The following is a 17824-nucleotide window of genomic DNA, read 5'->3' as shown; positions in this document are numbered from 1 at the left end:
TGGTTAAGATAGGCTAAAAAGATGAGTAAGAAAACTTAATATTATTATCTAAAGAGGAAAAAACAAAAGGCAAGATTTTGTCCCGGCTGCAACCCCTCTGGGGGCTGCTCGTAGCGCGCAGGGATGCTCGTAGCGCGCAGGGATGCTCGCACACAGAAACAGTTGCAAGGCAGAGGGGCGCCGTTTGTAAATGGCATTTTGGCGATACGCTCGCGTGCAGCACGGCCTGGCACCCCTTTCCCTTTCGCGAAAAGCCCAAATATTTGAAGTCAGAGGGGAGCGGCCGGCAGAAGCGGGTGCCGCGTAGCGGCCCGCAGCGCTAGGCGGTTAATTGCGATATTGGTAACTTGACCTCCCGCTTTTTTTCCTGTGGCCGAGCCGCTCGGCTTCAGCACCACCCGCGCTATAAACGAGCTCTCCCCCGACCTTTCCCCGACGGGACGGGACGGCCCGGCCCCCCTTCCCCCGGGGCGCCCCACTTGCCTGCGCCGGCGGTGGCTCCCTGCGGCCCGGCGGCTGCCTCCCCTCCTGCCCGCCCCCCCCTCCCCGTCCAACCCCGCTTTATAACGCGCCCGCCCCCGGCCTTCCTGTGCGTCAGCCCTCCGCCCGGCCCCGCAACGCCCCCGCAGCCCCGGGGAGGCTGCCTCCCGGCTTCGGGGCAGGTATATCCCAGCAGCAGGAGCTATGGGAATTACCTTAGGAAAAGTTGAGGGGAGGAAGGAGTTTATTTTAGGGCCGCGAAGAGGATGAGAGGGATGGAGCACCTCTCCCAGGCTGAGAGAGCTGGGGGGGTTCAGCCTGGAGAAGAGAAGGCTCTGGGGACACCTTAGAGCAGCCTGCCAGTACCTGAAGGGAGCTACAGGAGAGCCGGAGAGGACTCTTTTAGAGACTCTTTTAGATATTTAGATTAGATACCAGAAAAAAATCCTTTACTGTGAGGGTGGAGGCACTGGAACAGGTTGCCCAAGGAAGTTATGGATGCCCCATCCCTGGAGGTGTTCAAGGCCAGGTTAAACGGGGCTTTGAGCAACCTGCTCTAGTGGGATCCTGTGGCCGAGCCGCTCGGCTTCAGCACCACCCGCGCTATAAACGAGCTCTCCCCCGACCCTCTTCGCCTTTCCCCGACGGGACGGGACGGCCCGGCCCCCCTTCCCCCGGGGCGCCCCACTTGCCTGCGCCGGCGGTGGCTCCCTGCGGCCCGGCGGCTGCCTCCCCTCCTGCCCGCCCCCCCCTCCCCGTCCAACCCCGCTTTATAACGCGCCCGCCCCCGGCCTTCCTGTGCGTCAGCCCTCCGCCCGGCCCCGCAACGCCCCCGCAGCCCCGGGGAGGCTGCCTCCCGGCTTCGGGGCAGGTATATCCCAGCAGCAGGAGCTATGGGAATTACCTTAGGAAAAGTTGAGGGGAGGAAGGAGTTTATTTTAGGGCCGCGAAGAGGATGAGAGGGATGGAGCACCTCTCCCAGGCTGAGAGAGCTGGGGGGGTTCAGCCTGGAGAAGAGAAGGCTCTGGGGACACCTTAGAGCAGCCTGCCAGTACCTGAAGGGAGCTACAGGAGAGCCGGAGAGGACTCTTTTAGAGACTCTTTTAGATATTTAGATTAGATACCAGAAAAAAATCCTTTACTGTGAGGGTGGAGGCACTGGAACAGGTTGCCCAAGGAAGTTATGGATGCCCCATCCCTGGAGGTGTTCAAGGCCAGGTTAAACGGGGCTTTGAGCAACCTGCTCTAGTGGGACCCATGGCAGGGGGTTGGAACTCCATGATCTTTAAGGTCCCTTCCAACTCTAACCATTCGACAATTCTATTTGTCTTTAGGCGACTTGAAAAAACATTAAAATCTTCGCAGTTTGTGCTATGGGGCCAGAGCCTGGGCAGAGAGCTGGGACCTGCTGTACTGGGGACCATCAGGCCCTGGGGGAGACAGGCTTCTGCTGCTCCGCCGAGAGGCACGGAGCCACCAGCTTCCCCACACACGTACTCACCATCCGATTTCTGTTATAATGAACCCCAGACAAAAGGCGAAGGGCAGCCCTTCCAGGAGTTTGGCCGTAGCATGTGGAAATGACGTGTGTGGTGGCTTCCTACAGCATTCCTCATCTCATGTAGTACCTGGGATGCCCGAGCTTCTCTCTGAAATAGAAGGTCCTTATCCCAAGGAGTTAATTATCCACATCATGTCTACAAACAATATTCTTACAGCAAGGGTTATGGTAACAGAGACATGCTCCCAGTATTTTTTTCCCTGAAGAGGTATATTATTGGAAAGAGGATTTCTTCAATAGCAGGTGCAATGCTGCTAAAAACAAAATGAGCGGAAAATGCTAAATTATGACTGTTTTAAATCCATCTTACCTCAGCACAGAGCTTGAGTGGTAGGATTGTGGCTCTGATGTGATGCGAAGCAGCTGCAATTTACCCTAAAGATGATCCTTTGTGCGTGACTATTGTTCGATTTGTCATGTTTTGTCTTGTCAGGGAACCCCAGTCAGGAGCAAGGCTTTCCTGTGCCTGGCTGTGCAGACCTGGAGTAGAAGGCACGCTCACAGAACCCGTCAGGGAGGCGACCGGGGGGCATTACACCCTCTGTGCATTGGGAGGAGCAGGAAGTCTTGTTCGAGTGAAAAAGCCGGGTGCTAGAGACGCAGTTTAGAGGAAGGCGTGTGTCCCTGTTGATGTGTAGTTATATTTTCCAGATAGAGCAGAGGGAGAACTGAAAGCGAGGTGAGAAGCTTTGATACACAGGCAACTGGTACAAGATTGTACACAGGTGCCAACAGTTAACCCGTGTCTGAATACCGGCTGGGTAGACATCATATTCACTGCACATGTGCTTGAAAGGAGACTTGGCATTATCTTTAATAGCATTGAGAATTTTTTCAGGTGAATTTGTATACAGAGAGCCAGGATCATAACAGGAGTCTGCAAAATCCCGATTTATAGAATTGTGTAGTCCCATGCATATTTCAGTAGAGACTCTATTTATTTATGTTATTCGTTTATGTTGTGTTACTGCATATTTGTTCATTACCTTTTTCAAGCCAGATGAGGATACAATGCACTAGAGGATCTTCTTCAGCCTCTTATTTTTTTTGCTGAATGACCAGAGTGAAAAATTATGTTAGCTATACAATCCAGAAACAATAGGTAGGGGTGTAAGTCTGGAGGAATGCTTCTGTTGCTGTTCATGACCAGACACACATCTAGTCCCAAAGCGCATTTTGACTTCTGTAAGCGTCTGACTCTTGGTTCTGATTTAACTCAGCTGCCACCGGAGCTGACATGAGAGCAGAATGACAATATTTTCACTGCCTTTTGTTGGGAATTGGGGACCAGACTGAATGTCAGACTTGATCTTTGTCCGAAGAGGTCAGTCCCCGAATACAGGCAGAATTTGGCAACTCTCAGCTCAGACCTACCATCTGTCCTTTAGATTTCAGCAAGCATAGGAAGCTGTACAGCTGCGCTTTATTTATGTTTCTGTTTTGGCTGATGAACATCCTGGCATTTCATTCAGAATACACACACTCACACGCATTTTACGATCTTACTGTCATTTTGTATACCTGATAAATAATCTTAGGCATCAATGGGAGTTTTGTCAAATTTTGTTCTCTATTATTTGGCAAATAGTCATAATTTTCTAAGGCAGCTGATGTTTACATAGTTTATTGTGTACTGGTAAGCTTGTGTAGGTACCACATCGGGACATTAAATTAGTATTTTAAGGACCATCCAGGAAAAAACATTGATCACTAATTTGATTTCATGCTGTCAGTAGGGGGAACCATTGCACTGTACTTTTTTCTTTAGCCTTTAAATAAATACTGGTAACTGTTTTTTCTTTTTAGATTAAGTACTCATTCTCTGAGCATCCTTATGTTACTGCTATTCGTAATGATAAGAAGACAGGTAGTTCATACCATCCCAATAAAATAAGACAGTAACAGGTTTCCAATCCGCTTTTTGCTTGCTGTTTCTCCCCTTAACCTAGGAAAGAAGCTATGTGGTAGAGTGGTTGCTATTTAGATGACACTATGCTTCACATTGTCTGATGCAAATACCTGTTCAGGCTTGCTTCAGGAGGCCATGAGAGAAAAGCTCAGGCAGGTGTCATTCGGAAGACCTGGGGTAATCAGAGGTCATTATTCATCTGAAGCTCAGAGATCGGTTTCTGGAAAAATGGAATATTCTCCTCTTTCCTCTCTCCTCCCCCCTACTTTCTGGCAGGTGTGGCAGCAAAGGCAGGTCAATGGCTGGGATGGAGAGCAGCTGTGGAACCAGCTGCTGGGGGAGCAGAATGCCAGATAAGACCCATGGCAGTGGTGGCAGGAGAACAGGGGTGTGATCCTCACAGCAAGGGGTACAGGAAAATGTGTGAAATTGCTTGTGGCATTTCAGTGAGTTGGGGGGAACCCTGGGAGTTTGCTGAAGACTGTGGAAGGGAAGTGCACTTTATTTGGAGAAGAGAAATAAAGAGGCCTGTGATCCTAGGCCACTAGAGTTGGATGGTCAAAGGGGTTGAGGTATGGCTGGGCATGAAAGGGCCTGAGGTGTGCATGGGAAGATAAGGCAGTCTGAGTAGAGGGGCTGTTTGAGGAGCACAGGTGGGAGAGAGGAGGGTGTGGAGCAGCAGAGCATGCTGTCAGGGTGGTGAGGGCTAAGAGGTTCCCTTGTGAGGCTAAAGGATGGCTCAGCTCTATGCTCTTGGAAGAAGGGTCAGTGGGGTGTGTTAGCACACCATGAAGGATGGAGCACACCTTGATGTTAGCACACCATGATGCTTGGATATATGAGGGAAAATACTGTGGAGCAGAACTAAGACGAGAAGAGATGGTCTAGGTCAGATCAAGGAAGCTCTGGAGAAGAGCTACATAGATAGGATCCTGGAGGAGATGGATTAAGGCATGCAGTGATTACTGATGAGGTAACACACGAGGAGGGTGTGAAGGAGGCAGCTGTGGGGGCTGAAAGGAGAAGCTGTGGCTCACAATCAGTGGAGGAGTTCAGTGAGGCATGCTGGCAAGGCAGGACAGGTCAAAACAATGCTTGTAAAGTGGGGAGCAAGGAAGTAAAGAGCCTCTGACAGCCCATGGAGGGGAAGGAGTTTCTTCAGCTGCACTGAGTCACAGTAGTATGGTGAGGGTGCAGGCTGCAGCCCTGAAGAGTATGGACAGGCACAGGCCAGGGAAGGTTCAAGCCACTGTTGAGTTTGGCAGGTCAAGGTTAATCTTCACTATGTAATGTTTCATTCCACTTCACCAGTGTTTCAGCACTGGTCAAAACAGGAGAATAAGAAACAAGTGTCTAAATTGTGTGGGCTATTTAAAAGGTAGGAGAAGTCTCAAGTGATGGAGAAGGAATTCAGGACATGGTAATCTTCTCATCAAAAGTTCACAAAGTTGTTTCTAGGAACACTGAGCCAATTTATTACTTTGATCTGTCTGACCTCCCTGTAATGAAGATTATAATCTCTTATGTTTGGCCTCTAGTCATTATACTCCTTGACTAACCTTTAATTAGAGTGTGTGTCATCTATCTTTTACATAAAGGAGACATTTAGCTTGTACATGCTATCCATGCATTATGTCTTGTATCTGAACTGCTCATAGCTTTTCTTCTTACATTCAGAACATGGACTCCTGGTCTCAGTGAGACTAGTAAACACTGTAATCATGAGAAATTGTCTTGCTGACAGTGTAGTTCCTCCTAGTCAGCACCGCATAAATCAGCAGTTGTACGTGCAGGTCACATCCCTTACTGTCCTCTATTTTGGAGAAAAAGACAGGAACAGCAATGTTGTTCTGAAGTTACATGTTGTAACAAGCTGTTTATGAGTCCTGGAAAGAACTCTTAGCTCTGTGCTTTTGTGTAGCTAAAAGCAGCATTGTTATGCTTAGAAAAGATGGGGGGGTTTTGGCTGTTTGGTTGTTCTCAATTACTGAAAAACTTACTGTTTCCCCCTTCCAGTAATCAACCACACGTGCAGATGTGTAAATCCATATGAAGTAAAGATACATATCTCACCCAAATTCAAGATGATATTGGCCAGAAAAAAAAGTAATTAATTTGCCATGTAGAGAAAAACGAGAAATCAGGAATTAGAGAGAAAGAAATTTTCTCCCACTGAATTGGGTTCAGGTCTCTGCTTTCCTGCCAGTATGGCTTTTTAATGCTGCAGTCTCTAACTTTGCTTTTTTGGCAGGTGCAGGTAGAGCAGGCACTCAGCAATGCAGGAGCAGGTCAGAACAAGTGCCCTGTAGGTAGGAGACTTCCCTCCTGAGGCTTTTTGCTGCGGTTTGTGCCTGTGCCCAGACCTCTTCAGCCTTAATGGAGGGTCCGTGCCCATCTGTACCGCTGGGGAGAGGATCTTCTGCACTGGTTTATAGCAAGATCAAAGTGAGAAGTTCTTCTGTCAATCTAGGACATCAGGAGTTCTCTTATTGTTATCTTTGTACAACAGGTATGTTGCTTTGATGCTTGCTTTATTTATTGTTTTACCTCTTGATGTCATATTCACAATTTTGCACTGGGTGGTTTAATTTCTATCCTGCAAAAACTTGTAGGTACTGGTTCTCAAGAGGAAAGATTTGGATATTCTGGTGATTTTTTACTGGAAAGGAGGTACTCCTCTAAGGAGAAAGAAGGCTATGCATCTGTCTTGTAGAGGTTAAGGCCAATTCCACTTGGGGTCCTACAGTCACCACACAAATTTATATACTGACAAAATTAAGGTAAGAAGAAATTATCTGGAAGACCTCAATTCCACCTGAATGCCAACCAATTGTTTCCAATTGTTTATGGAAAGGGCATGTGTGGAGAAATGGAGGAAGAGTAGAAAGAAGTGAGGCCAAAAAAAGTAGTTTAGAAGAGCAAGGAGAGGGAGAGGAACTCTGTGGGTGTTTTATTAATTACCTTGTAGTGTAAATGAAATTTTCTTTTGATAATGAAAACTTGCATATGTGGAACATCATTGTAAATCTGCTTTGCCTTGTATCCCTCCTCCAGTAACTGTTTTTTTCAGTAATTTGCAACGCTTGGTATATATGATTGCTTTAACCCTTCCACTTCTTAAATGATATAATGCAAATTTAAGTTTTGCTTTTCCTGAATTACTTTAGAGTCAGGTTTCTTTTTTTGTTTGTAGTTATGTAGGTTGTTAGGAATGCAAATAGTACTATTTTAATAGATTTTTCCACTGAGGGTAGTTTATGGGTGCTCAGGAAGTTTTTTTTCATATTTTATGCAACAGTTTCCCTGTCAGTTGGCAATGATCACTTTTTGTTTGCGCAGAAGCTGAGGACTTTGTGATTAGTGGTTTCCAAAGTAGAGTGTGAGAAAGGAATAAAAAGTCAGTGCGATTTGGGGAATGCTGTGGTTTTGTATGTATGTTCCTGTGAGGTACAGCTTGGAGGGCAAAATGGATTCTTGATGATGCAACTTGATTAGTATGTAAGTCAATGTTGGCTGGACAAGAGAAAAGAGAATTTTTTCATAGTAAGCTCACTTGGGATTTGTGCTGTCAATAGTTACTTAAATTCTTACTGCCTTCCTTACCTGGGATCAAGATGAGTATGCATAATGGTAATTTCTGAGCATATCTAGGAATATTTTCATTTTGCAGTCTCTTAAGTCCTTAGAGGAGTCCTTGAGTTTTATTAAGCTTGCTAGTATATGGTAATTGCAAAATCCAGTTTGATGCCAAACAATGACTTCCAAATGAAAAGATCAATAATTTTAGAATTAGTAATGGATCATGCTCTGAGAAGATAACTTGGTTAATTAATTTAATAAAGTCTTTTCACAAAGGGAGCAATTAAACCAAAGTTTGATTATCTCTGCTTGATAATACTTTGAATATTCTATATTAAAGTTACAGGTTTTAACTCTGATGGTACCAAAGGAACCTCTTGATTTATCTTATTCTCTAAAACTCCTTATCTTTTTCTATTATTTGTCTAACAAAGCACACATCTTCAGAAATAATGCCAGCTTTTTCCCCAGCTAGGCAATAAGATATCAACAAATCTTAAACAGTTGTGCAGTTGACCGTCATTGTAACGTTGGATATCACAAGGAGGATAGCAATCCCTTGCCCATTATGGACTCATTGTCTTTGGTTCCTGGTGTATGCCTTAAATACTGACTTACTGATTTACTTGAAAAACAGGGCATGGATTTGAAGGCGGGGGGGCAATGTTTGCAGCAGGAATGCCTCCCTGAGACCGATGCATGTCGCGTGTTGTTTGAGCTTGTGCTCTGGGTTAGAGCTCTTGCCAAATTGGAGAGTTCTGAATCAGAACTGGGTTAGGGCTGAATCGGGCAGCAAGCTCTTCAATAAACCCGGGTATGGGCAGCACAACTTCAGTGGCATCACTCAGACACCCACAAATTCTAGGTGTGTAAAAAGACTGGGCAGCAATTCTGAGGATTGCCTTCCACAGCTCGGCTCGTAAATGCCACCCAGATTTCATTTTAAGTGCATTTAGGATCTTGCCTTTAATTAAAAATGAGGCTAAGGTTTTCTTTGATATGATGCCTCATGTTAGACAACAAACTGCTGCATTGTTGCTGTTCTGTGCATACGGCCAAGTTGGGTGGATGGGTCAAAGTAAGGAACTGCTTGGGTATTTCTGCATCTGTCCTTGTCAGGCCTTTGTGCTGAGGGAACATCCCAGCAAACAGTCTTGTGTTAGACTGGCACTAGTAATGTAAATGTTGCCAAAATACAAAACTGGTAGGTACTGTAAAGGTACTCTTTTAAAATACAATCCATAATTAACTTTTTTTTTCTGATGTTCTTTGACTCTCTATAACTTCTAATATTTAATGATATGTATTTCTCACATCGCTCAATACTTTGAATACAGAATAAAGAGTTTCTCTTTGTGCAGTTTGTATCGTTGATCCTAAAACCAACATGAGTGGAAATGTATGGTATCCATTTTGCTCTTCTCTAATTTAGGATCACCAGCATCTGCCTGGTGAGAATCTGTGACTCTCAGATTTTCAGAGAGGGAACCTCAATGGTGAGGCTATCTAGAGCAGTGTTTTTCAAACTTTTTTTATTCATATGGACTCCAAAACTTACTGGAAAAAAAATCTGAGCATTGGCTAACTTCTTTGGGGGAAAAAATGAGTCACAAAGGCATTGTGGATTGCTGCCAAGGTAGTTGTCATTTACAATCAGAAAAAAGAGGAATAGCTTTTGAATGATTATTATTTTTTCCAGTGCTGATTTTGTTTAGTTCTTTCCATACCTAGGAATGCACACATATCTTTCAAGAAAATCTTTGTGTATAGGTTGTTTTGCAAACTGCTGCATGAAGGTTTATGACCTACTTGTGACCCAGAGACTGAGAAGTGCTGCTCCAATAGCTACGGTGGTGCAGATAACCTACACCACTAACATTATCTTTTGTCGAAGAAGAAACCACTGAGTTCTCTGAACTCATGAGAACTGAGCAAGAGGTTCTCAGTTAAACTGAGGCTAATGTCTCTTGTGGTATTTTTTTTTTAAACTTTGTTTTACAAGCCATATGTTGTTTTTTAAAGTTCTTTTACTGGGAAGGAAATAACATAATGCTGTGTTTGAATGCATAGAGCAGTCACAGCACTGGGAGGTGCAGGGCACTGAGAAATGCTAAAAAGTGTGATATTATTAAAGATTGTAGTATTTAGTAGGATATAGCCTGGTTTGTAACTTCTTTCTTTGAAGCCCTAGAAAGAAAAGCAACAGCTGAGGGGTTTTGCCCCACCTGCTTGTCATACCTCCCCTTTGCTGGGAGAGGTGGCTGTGCAATGGCTTGATGACTGGAACAGCTGTGGGGAACAGAGCCCAGGGGACACCTCAGAAGGGCCCTGCACTAATGCTTGAGGGACAGAGGTACAGCTGGGCTCTGTTTGCTGTATAGTGTGAAGACTACATCTTGTAAAGTGCCATTCCCTTGTACACAAACTTCTTTTTTTTTTTTTCTTGAGATTGTTCCAGGAATGTAAGTACACATCTGGAAGGAGACAACTGCCCTGTCTGAGGAACCAAGTGATCTCTGCCCCTTGGCAGGTCCTTTGTTGAAAATACGTTTCCTAATATTAAAAGAATATTTAGCAATAGGAATTAGCTATATGTGCAAACTTAAATGGCCATACTCAGCTGATGAGAAGAATGATCTTGATGTGTGGTGTTGAATTTTGCATACTTCTGCAGCTAGATTTGAATCTTCTGTCTTGAGCTCACTAGCAGTGTTGTGTAAATTATACCATATGTTGGACGTCTTCAAAAGAAAACTGAGCAAACCACACAGTAATTAAAGTGGGATTTTTTTTTTTTTCTGAAAAAATCAGACTTTTCTTGCTTATTTGAAGATTTACTGCTTTGCAGTTCTGCTGAGAATAAGTATCTTAACATTTCTTTGTGAACTGCATATTTTTATCTCAGAGGATCCTAATTCTGAACAAATGCGGGAATCTGTGGGTTTTGCGCCATGTCCATTAGCATTAAGAGGGGAAACAACTACGAAGGGAATTCCCAAATGCAGCAGATTATAGCTAGGGGACAGCAAAGCCTGCTGCTGTCTCGAAACTTTTCCTGTTTCATCAGTCTGAAGAGATACAAGTGTTGATATGTTTAATGAGGTTCTCGAATGACAGGAGGTTGTGTGCTGATGTAGGAGTTGTGTGGTGACTCAGAGGCAGCCACATTTGAGTTTCATGAATGCATTTGTTTTCAAGCAATGTGGTTATAATGCCTGGGTTCACCAAGGTAAAGACTGTGTTTTCCATGTGCCTTTCTTTACAAAAAACTAATGTTGTGCTAGTCAGCGAATAATTAGCAAGAAGGCTATAAAGAGATATCCTGTTGAACTTACTGAAATTAGGAGTAAAAGGACTGCATTACTATTCAAAAAGATCCTGTTGAGATCCTCCCCATCTTTCCTATAGACCCTGTTTAAGTACTGTAAAGCTGCTATGAGGTCGTGCCAGAACTTTCTCTTCTCCAGGCTGAACAACCCCAACTCTCTCAGCCTGTCTTCACAGGAGAGGTGCTCCAGCCCTCTGATCATCTTTGCTGCCTTTCTTTGGATCCCAGATCAGATCTTGCTTCCATAGATACCTTTACTGGCCTAAACATTGATTTGATTTCATAGACTGCTGTCTGGGTGGGACATGGAGAACCTCTTGAAACTAAGCCAAAGTAATGGTTGTTATGAGGTGTGTTTAGTTCCAGTATATTGGAAAGCAAGTCACACTCAGATTCAGATTATCCAAGGAGCTGTTACCCATTAAAACAAGAGATCAGTATTTTCTTCCATGAGCTCATAGAAACATAGAATCCTTATGGTTGGAAGAGACCTTTAAGATCATCAAGTCCACTCATTAACCACGAACTGACAAGTTACCTCTAAACCATGCGCCTCAGCACTACGAGTCTTTTAAATACCCCAGGGATGGTGATTCTGCCACTTCCCTGTGCGGCCTGTTCTAATGCTTGACAATATTTTGGTGAAGAAATTTTTCCTAATATCCAATCTAAACCTCCCCTCGTGCAACTTGAGGACATTTCCTGTTGTCCTATTGCTTGTTACTTGAAAAAAGATACAAACCTCTACCTCACTACAACGCCCTTTCAGGTAGTTGTGGAGAGCAATAAGGCCTCCCCACAGCCTCGTTTTCTCCAGGCTGAATAACCTCAGCTCCCTCAGCATCTCCGGTTTGTAACTTCTTTCTTTGAAGCCCTAGAAAGAAAAGCAACAGCTGAGGGGTTTTGCCCCACCTGCTTGTCATACCTCCCCTTTGCTGGGAGAGGTGGCTGTGCAATGGCTTGATGACTGGAACAGCTGTGGGGAACAGAGCCCAGGGGACACCTCAGAAGGGCCCTGCACTAATGCTTGAGGGACAGAGGTACAGCTGGGCTCTGTTTGCTGTATAGTGTGAAGACTACATCTTGTAAAGTGCCATTCCCTTGTACACAAACTTCTTTTTTTTTTTTTCTTGAGATTGTTCCAGGAATGTAAGTACACATCTGGAAGGAGACAACTGCCCTGTCTGAGGAACCAAGTGATCTCTGCCCCTTGGCAGGTCCTTTGTTGAAAATACGTTTCCTAATATTAAAAGAATATTTAGCAATAGGAATTAGCTATATGTGCAAACTTAAATGGCCATACTCAGCTGATGAGAAGAATGATCTTGATGTGTGGTGTTGAATTTTGCATACTTCTGCAGCTAGATTTGAATCTTCTGTCTTGAGCTCACTAGCAGTGTTGTGTAAATTATACCATATGTTGGACGTCTTCAAAAGAAAACTGAGCAAACCACACAGTAATTAAAGTGGGATTTTTTTTTTTTTCTGAAAAAATCAGACTTTTCTTGCTTATTTGAAGATTTACTGCTTTGCAGTTCTGCTGAGAATAAGTATCTTAACATTTCTTTGTGAACTGCATATTTTTATCTCAGAGGATCCTAATTCTGAACAAATGCGGGAATCTGTGGGTTTTGCGCCATGTCCATTAGCATTAAGAGGGGAAACAACTACGAAGGGAATTCCCAAATGCAGCAGATTATAGCTAGGGGACAGCAAAGCCTGCTGCTGTCTCGAAACTTTTCCTGTTTCATCAGTCTGAAGAGATACAAGTGTTGATATGTTTAATGAGGTTCTCGAATGACAGGAGGTTGTGTGCTGATGTAGGAGTTGTGTGGTGACTCAGAGGCAGCCACATTTGAGTTTCATGAATGCATTTGTTTTCAAGCAATGTGGTTATAATGCCTGGGTTCACCAAGGTAAAGACTGTGTTTTCCATGTGCCTTTCTTTACAAAAAACTAATGTTGTGCTAGTCAGCGAATAATTAGCAAGAAGGCTATAAAGAGATATCCTGTTGAACTTACTGAAATTAGGAGTAAAAGGACTGCATTACTATTCAAAAAGATCCTGTTGAGATCCTCCCCATCTTTCCTATAGACCCTGTTTAAGTACTGTAAAGCTGCTATGAGGTCGTGCCAGAACTTTCTCTTCTCCAGGCTGAACAACCCCAACTCTCTCAGCCTGTCTTCACAGGAGAGGTGCTCCAGCCCTCTGATCATCTTTGCTGCCTTTCTTTGGATCCCAGATCAGATCTTGCTTCCATAGATACCTTTACTGGCCTAAACATTGATTTGATTTCATAGACTGCTGTCTGGGTGGGACATGGAGAACCTCTTGAAACTAAGCCAAAGTAATGGTTGTTATGAGGTGTGTTTAGTTCCAGTATATTGGAAAGCAAGTCACACTCAGATTCAGATTATCCAAGGAGCTGTTACCCATTAAAACAAGAGATCAGTATTTTCTTCCATGAGCTCATAGAAACATAGAATCCTTATGGTTGGAAGAGACCTTTAAGATCATCAAGTCCACTCATTAACCACGTACTGACAAGTTACCTCTAAACCATGCGCCTCAGCACTACGAGTCTTTTAAATACCCCAGGGATGGTGATTCTGCCACTTCCCTGTGCGGCCTGTTCTAATGCTTGACAATATTTTGGTGAAGAAATTTTTCCTAATATCCAATCTAAACCTCCCCTCGTGCAACTTGAGGACATTTCCTGTTGTCCTATTGCTTGTTACTTGAAAAAAGATACAAACCTCTACCTCACTACAACGCCCTTTCAGGTAGTTGTGGAGAGCAATAAGGCCTCCCCACAGCCTCGTTTTCTCCAGGCTGAATAACCTCAGCTCCCTCAGCATCTCCTCGTAAGACCTGTTCTCCAGACCCCTCACCAGCTCTGCTGCCCTTCTCTGGTCACACTCCAGCACCTCAATGTCTTTCTTGTAGTGAGGGGTCCAAAACTGGACACAAAACTCAAGGTGGGGCCTCAGCAGTGCCCAGTATGGGGGGACGGTCACTTCCCTTGTCCTGGTGGTCACAGTTTTCCTGATAGAGGCCAGGACGCTGTTGGTCTTTTTGGCCACCTCGGCATACGACTGGCCCGTATTCAGCTATCTGAATATTGACCAACACCCCCAGGTCCTTTTCTGCCGACAGCTCTTCAGCCACTCTTCCCCAAGCCTGTAGTGCAACATGGGGTTGTTGTGACCCAAGTGCAGGACCCAGCACTTGGCCTTGTTGAATCTCATACAGCGGGCCTCGGCCCATCAATCCAACCTGTACAGATCCCTCTATAGCGCCTTCCTACCCTCAAGCAGATCAACACTCCCACCCAACTTGGTTTTGTCTGCAAACTTACTGAGAGCGCACTTGATCCCTCATCCAGGTCATTGATAAAATATTAGAACCAGCCCCAATACAGAGCCCTGGGGAGCACCACTTGTGACTGGCCGCCAACTGGATTTAACTCCACACGCCACAACCTTTTGGACCTAGGCATCCAGTCAGTTTTTCACCCAGTGAAGAGTACATCCATCCAAGCCATGAGCAGCCAGTTTCTCCAAGAGAATGCTGTGAGAAATGGTGTCAAGCCTTACTAAAGTCCAGGTAGACAACAGCCTTTCCCTCATCCACCAAGTGGGTCACCTTGTCATAGAAGGAGATCAGGTTAGTCAAGCAGGACCTGTCCTTCATAAACCCATGCTGACTGTGCCTGATCACCTGGTTGTCTTGTACATGCCATGTGATGGCACTTAAGATGATCTGCTCTATAACCTTCCCTGGCACCGAGGTCAGACTGACAGGCCTGTAGTTCCCAGAATAATATTCTTTCTGAATATAGAAAATAGGCTAAAGACAGTGCTGATTGGAAAAGGCACTTCAAGCAGTCTGGGAGCAAAATTCACATTCAAATTGATCTTCCATTAACCTTCAAGTTTGTGTATGTCACGGTATTTGACAGATCACAGCAGTAGGCATGTCTTCACTGTAGTAAAATGTTTTGTTTCTTCTAATATCTGCTTTACTAATTTGGTGTTGACTTTAAAGAGATTTTTTTCAAATTATGGTTCCTTTATGTTCCTCCTTTTTTAGTCTTTTTATCTTAATCTCTAATAGATATGCTTGTTTGCCCTGGAAAAAAAAAAGATGGTGGTGACCACACAGATGCTTCAGAGTGGTAATGCTCTGCATCATTTATGCAAAATAGAAGTATCAGATTAATATGTAATGAGCTTTATTACAATAAAAATTCCCTCTTGCAATCATTCCTTCCCATCCAGGCTATAGCCAGGCTTAGGAATGTTACCACTCTGATCGTGTGTGAGTAGTGATGGTGATTAGAGGGTCTGACTCCATTTCCTAAACATTATATCCATCTCTCACTCAAAGGGCTTATTATTTAAAGGTGAACAGGTGTGCAGTTGAATGAGGACTAGAAATGTAGAAAGGTGAATACAAGGTGACAGAGGAGTAATGATCAACATTTGAAGCAGTAGTTATGTTGCTCAACTGCCTCTCTGACCCAAACTTTGAGGCAAAGCCCCTTAGGGTAACATGTTTGGCTTTCAGTGCCTGTGTTTCCCCATCTGTAGAATGCTATAGCCCTCTGGCAAGCGTGTTGTCCTGCTTGTAAAATTCTTGGTTTTGCACAAGAATGCTATTGTGATGGCACAGCCATTATTTTTGTTAATGGGGCTTGTGGTATAATTAGAACTGCCTTATCTAACTTTTTCCCAAGTAGGTGTTACTAAAACAATCATGATATAGATAAATAAGGATATTCAAGCACAATATAGGTCACGTTAAAGATCACCTTAGTCATTATCTGTCAACTGGGGTTCTTTCCTTCTTCATTTTGTTGTTACTCGGTTTTGGAGTGCTGTGCAACTAGGTATAAGGGTACCATGACACACGAGTCCCAAACAGCCAGTGTTTCTGTTGAAATTCACGTGTAGGGATGTGATATATAACAAACCAAAGAAATACTGGTGAGATCACACCAAGTGACTACTAGGTGTAATTTGGCAGGTTTAGTACTAGAAATATTTACAGGCATCTTATTAAATAGGGGAAAATTTTCCAGATTATTTATATTACTGTTTTGGTGTGGTTTCTACACTGATCTTATCTCTCGTGGATTCCATGATTTCAAACCTTAAAAAACTAAAACATACAAAACCTATGGATTTCAATCCTGCTAAGATTAGCATTGAAACAAACTGTTCTCTGCTACATGACTTTCTTAATCCTTCTGTGAAATTTAAACAACTCAGTTTTTCCTGCTTCCTCCCCATTGACCCTGACTATATGGAAAGTATCTTTGGAACATATATTTAAAACAGGACTTCAGAATCATGAACAGACACCCACGTATGCTCATTGCCTGGAATCAGGAACTTTCATGACAAAACAGGGTGTAGCATAAATCTGTTTGGATGTATCATTTTAATTAAGCAAGAATTGCTTGTAAAAACACTGGTCAAGTTGTGATGTTTTTTTTAATAAGGGAAAAGATGATGCAAGTGCAAATTGTTGTAATGCTGAAATACTGTAGGTGTAGTTTCAGTGGATGTATAATACAATCAGGACTAATGTCTCTGATATCTCATCCTGCTGGTTATTTGAAGGTAGTGAAATACCATTTCATAGCACATGCTAAAACTTGCTACTACATTGTTTAAGTGTAACTCCTAGCATATGAATATTTAATTTAAAGAAAATACTAAAAAACCCAAAGGCTTATTTTTCAGGGCTTTATCAAACTATGCTCACCTACAAACGGTGCCTGGCCCAAACTGCAACAGTTCTTTTAAATTCTGTTGAAGTTAAATAAGACAAAGCTTGTCAGGGTTTCAATGCTTGCTATGTATTTAGGCAGTTCAGCTCCTAACTCTCTGACTTTAAGACATCCTAAAGTCCATTACCTGTCTCTGTGTTATTTCTCAGCAAGAATTGATCTAGCCTGATACACTAGCAAAGCAAAACTTTAATTGTCTTTGCACTTGAATGTACATGTCTTTTTATGAAAAGGCAGTCTTATTTGCAGTAAAATCACTTCTTCTTTCAAAGCTGTTCAGTGAAATAATTATAATGTCACAAATCTGCAGGTATGTCTAAATGAGAGTAGCAGCTAGCCCTCTACTATAGGCATGTTTCGGGTATAATATTGAACTTAATCAGCAGGGACTTCCAAATTGCAAAAACTAATATGTACAGTACTGTATTTGTAAATCTAGGTGATGTCAAATTTTTTGTTGCGGAAGGGGAAGTGCCGGATTTACTAAACCATGTTATTTCTGTGAAGCCTGCTAATCTCTTTTTCTCATTTCTTTTCTTTCATCACAACACTAAATGCCCTGAGCTATCTGTATGATTTCAGACAGCAATCCACTTTGTTAGTTTATTTCCACTGGGTATATTCGTGGTATTTTGAAAGTCAATTTAAAAATTGCATGGATCCATTTGAAAGGAACACAGCAGCTTCCATTCAATTTTGCCTTACAGGAGCCTCTAGCAGGCTGAATTACCAAAGGCACATAACTTCTTGGCAACCTAGTGTGGAATGGTAAAGCACAGCTCAACAGGAAAGGTGGTGCGAACACATCATGGCTCTGGTATGTGATGCTCTGGGTGAAGACTTGCAAGACCAGGAAAAAAAATCACATATAAGTAATATCTGCACTTAGTCACTGAGTCTGTTTAGGCAGCTACCACTGCTTCCACTTACACATTTGCAGGTAGTTGAGCAAGGCAGAGAACCCAGCTAGCTCTAGTCACAGATTTTCAGTTGCACCTTGAACTTTGAAGAGCTGAACTCACAGAAACTTCAGTTGAGACCCAACCTCTGATTTTTCTTGCCATTCAATAAAACCACCTGGAAGTTGACAACCTGGGTAAAAGCAAATTTAGTAATGTTGTATTTTCCAAACCAGAGCTGATTAAAATGTTCAGCTCAAATCTGCAAGG

General features: G+C 43.4%; 1 protein-coding gene across 1 annotated transcript in view; it reads right to left on the bottom strand.

Annotated features, from left to right (window-relative positions):
• Positions 1-523, bottom strand: part of STAT4 (signal transducer and activator of transcription 4) — a 43107-nt gene extending 42584 nt beyond the window's left edge. The window contains exon 1 of the mRNA XM_014954758.1: positions 484-523. The gene's annotated coding sequence lies outside the window, so the exon portion shown is untranslated. The remainder of the gene's footprint in view (positions 1-483) is intronic.
• Positions 524-17824: the final 17301 nt, after the last annotated feature.

This window comes from Calidris pugnax, unplaced genomic scaffold (genome assembly GCF_001431845.1).
Source record: "Calidris pugnax isolate Ruff unplaced genomic scaffold, ASM143184v1 scaffold103, whole genome shotgun sequence".
Taxonomy (NCBI): domain Eukaryota; kingdom Metazoa; phylum Chordata; class Aves; order Charadriiformes; family Scolopacidae; genus Calidris; species Calidris pugnax.
Note: the sequence above shows the minus strand (reverse complement) of the source record. Positions and strands in the feature narration are given on the sequence as shown.